Consider the following 10,424-nt stretch of genomic DNA (forward strand, 5'->3'; position numbering starts at 1 on the left):
CCCCTGTGCATTCCAACTAATCCTGCAGGAGAGTGAGTGAGCCTTCTAGGGATAGTTTTCCCCAGACCCAGTGCCTCTCCACAGAAGCAACCAGATGAGATCCCTGCCACACACACCCCTAGTGTGGGCATCATAGGGATTGTTGGGATAGCGACCCCAACATTGAAGCTTCTGCCTTGTGGGTCCACCACTGTAATACAGGCAAACAATCCCTGGATCTCAGACAGAACTACTTAATAGTGGCCTGCAGACCACTGCAATAGTCAAAGAACCCGTGCATGCACACTGTGTCCCCTAAAAGCGCATGCAAATAAAGCCAGCATCACATTGCTTACTTAGGCAAAACTGAAACCACAACGCATAACCCCAAACCAGTGAACCTCTCTCATCTTCCTGAAAAAACAGTCCAGAAAACAGAAAGAGATGATCATAGCCCGAACTACAAACTCAAGGAACAAACAGTAAGGGTTATAAATAACCAGATGGCTAGAGGCAGACGTAAGAACACTCCCAACAAAAATCAGGACATAATGACCTCACCAGAAAACCCAAAAAACAATGGACACTTCAATTCACTAGATATACAAGAAAACCACCTCAAAACTATGTTTCTCCAGCTATTAGAGGCCCATAAAGATGAAAAGAACAAAGCCCTCAGAGAAATAGCCAAAGAAATCGAGATGAACCAAGAGGAAACAAATCGAGCTCTCAGAGAAATGACCACGAAAATTGAGGCAAACAAAGAAGAAATGCACAAAGCTCTCAAAGAAATGTCCACACAAATAAAGCCAAATAAAGAAGAAATAAAGAAAGCTCTCATAGAAATACAGACAATTATAGCCAAAGAAATAGAGGCACAATTAGTGATACATAGAGAGGAAACAGACAAAAAAAAAATAAAAGCTGTCATTGAAAAGCAGGACTCCACATTCAAACAGATGAAGGAAATGGTGCAAGACATGAAAACAGAATTAGAATCAATAAAGAAAACACAAAGAGAGAAAAACCAGGAGCTGGAGAACATAGAGAAAAGATCGGGAACAACAAAGGTAAGCATCACCAACAGAATACAAGAGATGGAAAAAAGAATCCCAGAAGCCGAAGATACACTTACGGAAATTGACACGTCTCTCCAAGAAAAAATAAAATCAAAAAAGTTCCAAACACAAAACATCCAAGAAATCAAGGACACCATGAAAACACAAAACCTAAGAATAATAGGAATAGGAGAAAAAGAAGACATCAGGCTCAAAGGTCCGGAAAATATTTTCAAGAAAATTATAGAAGAAAACTTTCCCAACTTAAAGAAGGAGATGGCCATAAATATACAAGAGGCCTGCAGAACAACAAGTAGACTAGACCAGAAAAGAAATTCTTCACGTCACATCATAGTCAAAACACTGAACCTACAAAACAAAGAAAAAATTCTAAAAGCAGCAAGGGAAAAAGGCCAAGTAACATATGAAGGTAGACCTATCAGAATCACACCAGATTTCTCAACAGAAACTATGAAAGCCAGAAGGGCCTGGACAGAAATCATACAGTCCTTAAGGGACCACAGATTCCAACCCAGACTACTATACCCAGCAAAACTTTTAATCAACATAGACGGAGAATTCAAAATATTCCATGACAAAACCAAATTTAAACAATATCTACATAGTAACCCAGCTCTAAAGAAGTTACTAGAAGGAAAACTCCAAACCAAAGAAAACAACTACATCTAAGGAAACAGAGGAAAGAGATATCTCCACAACAACAACAACAAAAAACGAAAAGAATACAAGCAATGAAACTCAGTGATACCACAAACCCCACATCAAAAGTAAGTAACAATTGTTGGTCACTAGTATCTATCAACATCAACGGACTCAACTCCCCAATAAAAAGACACAGACTAACAGAATGGTTGCGGAAACAGGATCCAACATTCTGTTGCATCCAAGAAACACACCTATGCAACAAAGATAAACACTACCTCAGAGTAAAGGGCTGGAAAAATGTTTTTCAAGCAAATGGTTCCAGAAAACAAGCTGGTGTAGCCATCCTAATATCTAATGAAATACACTTTCAACCCAAGTTAATCAAAAAAGATGAGGAAGGTCACTATATTCTCATCAAAGGAAAAATCCACCAAGAGGACATCACAATTTTGAATACCTGTGCCCCAAATAAAGAGCACCTACATTCGTAAATGAAACAATATTGCAGCTTAAATCACACATTGATCCTAAAACCCTAGTAGTGGGAGACTTCAACACTCCACTCTCACCAAGGGACAGATCAACTAGACAGAAAACAAATAGGGAAATAAAAACACTTACAGAGTCGCTAAATCAAAAGGACCTAACAGACGTCCACAGATCTTTTCATCCAAAATCAAAAGATTATACCTTCTTTTCAGCACCACATGGAACCTTCTCCAAAATAGACCATATAATTGGTCATAAAGCAAGCCTCAACAGATACAAAAAGATTGAAATAATCCCTTGTATTCTATCTGACCACCATGGACTAAAGCTGTACCTCAAAAACAACAGAAATAACAAAAAGCCAACACGCACATGGAAACTGAACAACTTGTTACTCAATGACAGCTGGGTTAAGGAAGAAATAAAGAAAGAAATTAAAGACTTCCTAGAATTCAATGAAAATGAAGGCAAAACATACCCAAATTTATGGGACACATTGAAAGCAGTGCTCAGGGGAAAATTTATAGCACTAAGTGCCTGCAAGAAGAAATTCATAACATCACATACAAACAACTTATTGGCCCAACTGAAAAACCTAGAAAAAAAAGAAGCAGATACACCCAAGAGGAGCAGAAGGCTGGAAATAATCAAACTCAGGGCTGAAATCAATCAATTAGAAACAAATAAAACTATTCAAAGAATCAATGAAACAAAAAGCTGGTTCTTTGAGAAAATCAACAAGATAGACATACCATTAGCCAAACTAACTAAAAATCAGAGAGAAGCTATCCAAATCAGCAAAATCAGAAATGAAAAGGGTGACATAACTACAGACCCTGAGGAAATTCAAACAATCATTAGGTCATACTACAAAAGCCTATATGCCACAAAATTTGAAAACCTAAATGAAATGTACAATTTTCTTGATAGATTCCATCTTACAACATTAAGTCAAGATCAGGTTGAAAGACTGAATGGCCCTATATCCCCCAAGGAAATTGAAGCACTCATTCGAAGTCTCCCCTCCAAAAAAAGCCCTGGGCCAGATGATTTCAGCGCGGAATTCTACAAAACCTTCAAAGAAGTGTTAACACCAATTCTCCTCAAAATATTTCACAAAATAGAAACAAAAGGTACATTACCAAACTCATTCTATGAAGCAACAGTCACCCTGATACCTAAACCACACAAAGACCCAACAAAAAAGAAAACTTCAGACCTATCTCTCTTATGAACATTGATGCAAAAATACTCAATAAAATACTTGCAAACCGAATCCAAGAACACATCAAAGATATCATCCACCATGACCAAGTAGGCTTCATCCCAGGCATGCAAGGGTGGTTCAACATATGGAAATCCATCAATGTAATCCACCACATAAACAAACTGAAGGAGAAAAACTAGATGATTATCTCCTTATATGCAGAAAAAGCATTTGACAAAGTCCAACACCCATTCATGTTTAAAGTCTTGGAGTGATCAGGGATACAAGGCACATATCTTAACACAGTAAAGGCAATATACAGCAAGCCTATAGCCAACATCAAACTCAATGGAGAGAAACTTAAATCAATCCCACTGAAATCAGGGACAAGACAAGGCTACCCACTCTCTCCATACCTTTTCAACATAGTACTTGAACTCCTAGCCAGAGCAATAAGACAACTAAATGAGATCAAGGGGATACAAATCAGAAAGGAAGAGATCAAAGTGTCACTATTTGCAGATGATATGACAGTATACATGAGCGACCCCCAAAATGCAACCAAAGAACTCCTCCAGGTGATAAACACCTTCAGCAAAGTGGCAGGATACAAAATCAACTCAAAAAATCAGAAGCCCTCCTGTATACCAAAGACAAAAGGGCCGAGAAAGAAATCATGGAAACAACACCCTTCACAATAGCCATTGGTAACATAAAGTACCTTGGGGTGACACTAAGCAAGCAAGTGAAAGACCTGTTTGAGAAAAACTTCAAGTCTCTGAAGAAAGAAATTCAAGAAGATATCAGAAGATGGAAAGATCTCCCGTGCTCATGGATTGGTAGAATTAACATTGTGAAAATGACCATCCTGCCAAAAGCAATCTACAGATTCAATGCAATTCCCATCAAAATACCAACTCAATTCTTTACAAACCTTGAAAAAAAGATTCTCAGCTTCATATGGGGAAACAAAAAAAAAAAAAAAAAAAAAAAAAAAACAGAATGTCCATAACGATCCTGTACAACAACAGATCATCTGGAGGCATCTCCATCCCAGATCTCAAGTTGTACTACAGAGAAATAGTAATAAAAACTGCATGGTATTGGCATAAAAACAGAAAGGAGGATCAATGGAACCACATAGAAGACCCAGAAATAAACCCACACACCTATGAATACTCGATTTTTGACAAAAAAGCCAAACCATTCAATGGAAAAAAGACAGCATCTTCAACAAATGGTGCTGGTCCAAATGGATGTCTACATGCAGAAAAATGAAATTAGATCCGTATTTATCACCCTGCACAAAACTAAAGTCCAAGTGGATCAAAGACTTCAACAGAAAACCAGATACTCTAAATCTGTTAGAAGAAAAAGTAGGGAACAGCCTAGAACTCATTGGCACAGGAGACAACTTCCTGAACAGAACACCAACAGCACAAGCTCTAAGAGCAACAATCAATAAATGGGACCTCATGAAACTGAAAAGCTTCTGTAAAGCAAAGGACACCGTCATCAAAACAAAATGACTGCCTACAGTTTGGGAAAGTATTTTCACTAACTCTTTATCTGACATAGTACTCATATCCAGTATATACAAAGAAGTAAAGAAGCTGAAAAGCAGCAAACCAAGTAATCCAATTAAAAAATGGGGAACAGAGCTAAACAGAGAATTCTCGACAGAAGAATATCGAATGGCAGAGAAACACTTAAAGAAATGCTCAACCTCATTAGCCATCAGGGAAATGCAAATCAAAACGAACCTGAGATTTCACCTTATACCCATCAGAATGGCCAAGATCAAAAACTCATGTGACAACACATGCTGGAGAGGTTGTGGAGAAAGAGGAACCCTCCTCCACTGCTGGTGGAATGTAAACTGGTACAACCACTCTGGAAATCTATCTGGCGCTTTCTAAGACAATTAGGAATAGTGCTTCCTCAAGACTCAGCTATACCACTGCTAGGTATATACCCAAAGTTTGCTCAAGTACACAAAAGGGATATTTGCTCAACCATGTTTATAGCAGCTTTATTTGTAATAGCCAGAACCTGAAAACAACCCAGATGTCCATCAACGGAGGAATGGATACAGAAATTGTGGTATGTTTACACAATGGAATATTACTCAGCAATCAAAAAGGAGAAAATTTGCAGGCAAATGGTGTGATCTAGAAAAGATCATTCTGAGTGAAATATCCCAGAAGGAGAATGACAAACATGGTATATACTCACTTATATAGACCTATAAGATATGACAAGCATATTGAAATCTATACACCTCAAAAAGATTATCAAGAGAGCAGACATGGGGTAAGATGATCAATCCTGGTTTAGAAAGACAGATGGGATGTGCATTGAACGTATGACAGGAGTCTACTGAGTGCATCTGAAAGACTCTAACTAGCAGTGTTTTCAAAGCAGATACAAAGACTCATGACCAAACCTTCGGCAGAGTACAGGGAATCATATGAAAGAAGGGAAGTTAGTCTGATGGGGAAAGGATAGGAGCTCCACAAGGACCAAATGTATCTGGGCACAGAGTCTTTTCTGAGACTGACATTCAACCAAGGACCATGTATGGATATAACCTAGAACCTCTGCTCAGATGTAGCCTGTGGTAGCTCAATAACCAATTGGTTTCCCATAGTGAGAGGAACAAGGACTATTTCTAACAGGAACTCAATGACTGGCTCTTTGACCCCCCCACCCCCCAAGGGAGGAGTAGTCCTGTTATGCCACAGAGGAGGGCTTTGCAGCCAGTCCTGAAGATACCTGATAAAACAGGATCGGATGAATGGGGAGGAGGTCCCCCCCATCAGTGGACTTGGAAAGGGGCACAGTGAAGATGAGGGAGAGAAAGTGGGATTAGGAGGGAATGAGGTAGCGGGACACGGCTGGGATACAAAGTTAATAAAATGTAACTGATAAGAAAAAAATAAAATTAAATTTAAAAAAATTTCATTTTACCAAAAGCCATTTACAGACTAATCCCAATAAAACATTCATTTAGTTCCTCACTGAAATATAAGGAAACTTTTCTACAATTATATGAAACCATAAAAGTCACCAGATAGCAAAATAACCCTGAGCTTAAAACATAATGTTTTAGGGATAATTCAGAACTTAAGATACAATAAGTAAACAAATAAACAAAGAACCAGGCTGTGACATGACAACAGACTGATAGGCCAATGGAAAAAATCAACATCCAATATGCATATTCATAACTGCAACCATCAAATAATTTTTAATAAAAGTAAAAATTATATAAATATACCGAATAAAAGGCAGCATTTGCAACAAATTGTGCTAAAAAGTTAGATGTCCTTATGCAGAAGAATGAAAATGTATCCATATCTAAAATATTGCACAAAATCAATTCTAACCTGTTCAAAAATTGAAATATGAAAACCTGAAACACTGAACCCACTAGAAGAAAACATATACACTACCATACATGATTTAGATGTGGGGAAGGACACCATAAACAGGGCCCAGTTGATCCAGGATTTGTTGTCAACAATTGTTAAGTAAGACTTATAGGACTAAATGATTCTGTACAGCTAAAGAAACAATCCGTTGGGTGGTAAGGAAGCCCACAGAATGGAAGAGCATTTTTTTCAATTATACATATCTGTCAGAGGATTAATACTGGAATATAAAGCTAACTTTAAAAAGGAGAAAAAAAAACTGGGCTTAGGATATAAGCAGAGAATTATGTGAAGAAGAAAAATGTCTGGGAAATATCTTTAAATAAATGAATGAACAAAGATAAATGAACACTTGATAGTTCACCATTACCCAGTCAGAAAAGCAAGGGCATGAAAACGACTAACAAGGAATACTGAAGAGCACATGTTGAAATAAATCCTCATTCATTTTCTGGGGTTCTGAACTGGTCCAGGCCCTCTTAGAACTCAACGTGGAGAAACACTCTAATAGAACAAAGATATGAATAAATAAATAAACCATATAACACAGCTATACCACTTCCTGGCATATGCCCAAAGGACTTCACATTCTACTGCATAGGAATATATTCATTGTTGCTCTGTGCACAACCTCCAGGATATTAAAAAAATCCAAATGTCCTTTTATAGATGAATAGATAATGAAAATCTCTTGCAATAAACCATGCAATACTATTCAACTATAAATAAAAAAAAGAATTTACAAAATTGGCAGGTAAGTGAATTGACCTACAAATATACATATAGCTTCAAATCTTCAAAAGTGCTTCTATGACATAGGGTACTGTATCTAATCTTTTTATGCTGAGTGATGCTTTTGGAGAAAAATTATCCATAGGTTCTAATGTATATTTCTAAGAGACCCTTTTGTTTTCCTCCTCTTCTAAACATGAAAGCTATAGTCCAAATACATACTGATAGTTTATTTATTCATAAAAATATAAGTTCTAACTCTCAATTTTTGTTATACTAATGTTCCATCAAGACTTGGCAAGCAGTGACCATGCAGCATAAACAGGGAGCAGCATGTGACTGCGTGAATGATGGGACTCTTATGGCAAGGCCCATGGAAACCTCTTCCCACTTGGCTAGGACCTGAGGTGAATTTTGGTGGCCTCTGTTCTTTTATTTAGATCGCATGTGTTACAAGCTCTCATGTGCTACATCGCATCTTGGTTTCACTGTTTTTTATACTCATAGCAATATAGTTTCACTTTCTCAGTCATGGGCAAGGCCAGGATCATGCAGGCTGAAGCCCCTGTGGATAATTCTATGTTCTTCTCAAGACTCTTTGAGAAAATATTCAGCCTCTATCGATCCTCCAGATGTGACTATTAATACTGGGTATTTGGGGACATGTAATAATGTCCCTAGAGGAATAGCTATAGTCATACTGAGTGGCAGTTGTGGAGAGCAGTGGATCCTGCTTCCATAACTGTTCTGAGGAAGCTGTGGCTCTTGGAAATATGCTATCAGAAACTGATAGGTGCATATCAGGAAAGGTTGCTTGGTACAATAAGCACATCTCTATCTACAATTTAAAAAGTATTGTGACAAAAGGATGCTATCTGATCAATGGACTTACACCCACAAATGGTTACTCTGTTTCTCACCTTGCAGAACTGTGTATCCATATTTGCTAGGAATGTGCTTATGGTCACAGAACATGCCTGGCTAAACATTTATTTTTGGCTTGCTGAAATTGAACTTTTTTATTAATTAATTCAATTTACATCTTGGTCATAAGCCCCTCCCTCTCATATCAGCTCTCCCCTTGTAGTGCAAAATAAGGTTGGGGTGGAGATGGGGTGGTGATTGACCCAACTAGAGGGGGAAGGTGAAGGGAAACTATTGGCAGCGTTTTGTAATGAGAGCATATATAGTGCTAATGTTACGATTTCTTTAAATAAAATAACCAATGACAACACAGCTGTGGTGAAAAGGCTTGTGATTGCGTAAATAAAGGGACACTTGCTTGATCATCAAAATGTGGTCAGCTTCTTAACTTTCACCTACACCAAACATCTGTCCTCAGGTTCCAGAACTCTGCAAGCACTAGTTGCCAGCACTTGGCCAGATGTATTTTTTTTTTTTGTCTCCAAAGGACTAGATTTTAATTTCCAATAACCACACTGAAGTTCACAAGTGTTTATAATTAGTTTCTGGGAATCTGACACCCTCTTCTGGCAATGGGTCCTGTTGTTAATTTGTGAGAGCATCATATAGTTTTGGCAACAGTCTGGGTCATTTGGAGGTTTCCTTGGAACCCTTTCAGCACAACTCAGTTAGCTATAACCCAATTCTGGTACTGGAAGCTTTATTTGCTGACAAGAGATGGCCAGTAATGGCTCTGACTCTTTTGTTATTTATCAGTTTCAATTAATTCACTTCTCACACACATATGCTTTAGAAAGTTTTACTGTAGATTCCATACTACCCCTCAAATGATCCTTAAGTTTAGCTGTCTTTTTCCATGTCCCTCCCTCTTTCCTTTCTAATGTTACCTTCTCTACTTGATCCTCCAGATCCAGTCCTTACACCCATCCATAACTATCTTGCCTACTTCCCTTTCTATGGAGATTTAACTGTACCCTCCTCCAGTACCTTACTCTAAACCTAACTTCTGTGGTTCTATGAATTATAGCTTGGTTATCATTGACTTAATAGCTAATATCCAAATATAAGCAGATACATACTATATGTATCTTTCTGGGGTTACCTCATTTAGGATGATATTTTTCTTCTTTTTTTTTTATAATTCCATCCTTTTACATGAAAACTTCATGATATCTTTTTTTTTTTACTGGTTAAGTCAACTTATTAACATAGTTGACTAGCCATATGCAATGGTGACTTCAACCTCCACTCCTGGCTCAATACTGATGGAAGTAATCTGCTAAACAATCTCCCAAGGACTGTGTAAGTTAATGAGTCGCTTATGGATTCTCATTTGGAAGTGATCCCACGTCTTGGAACCTTCACCATAAGGTGTTTTCTTGTAGTGATTCTCAGTGTTTTGGTAGGCATGCGCACCAGTCCTTTCACATCCACATGCTTTTCCTTTCTGCCTCTAATCAAGTAGGCACACACAGGCACACACCTCTCCAATGACTTCACGTTGCGGCTGGTGAGTGCGATTTGAATCCGGTGAATGGCCACCTCAGGTTCTTTCTGGTATCTTTAAAAGCCATGACTATGGTGTGGCTTTCTCACTGACTTGTTCCTCAGCAGGAGCCAACAGCCTTGAGTCAGGATGGGAGCAGACGGAACAAAGCTCAGTGACACATATGACCAGGTCTCAGAGGATGATGTCATTTTTTGAATAACTGGTATAATACTCCATTGTGTATATGTACCACATTTTCTTTATCTACTCTTCTGTGGAGGGGCATCTGTTTTGTTTCCAATTTCTGGAAATTACGAATTGAGCTGCAATGAAAAAATAGTTTAGCAAGTGTCTCTGTGATATAATGAAGTGTCCTTTGAATGTATGCTCAAGATGGTTAGCTGGATCTTGAGCTAGATAGATTCTAATTATATTGGACCATGACT

At 38.1% G+C, this 10,424-nt stretch overlaps 1 pseudogene; it reads right to left on the reverse strand.

Annotated features, from left to right (window-relative positions):
• Positions 1 to 9,705: 9,705 nt before the first annotated feature.
• Positions 9,706 to 10,063, reverse strand: LOC129672533 (40S ribosomal protein S20-like; annotated as a pseudogene).
• Between the last annotated feature and the right edge of the window lie 361 nt (positions 10,064 to 10,424).

Source organism: Psammomys obesus, unplaced genomic scaffold, assembly GCF_907164565.1.
Source record: "Psammomys obesus unplaced genomic scaffold, mPsaObe1.curated_primary_1811, whole genome shotgun sequence".
Taxonomy (NCBI): Eukaryota; Metazoa; Chordata; class Mammalia; order Rodentia; family Muridae; genus Psammomys; species Psammomys obesus.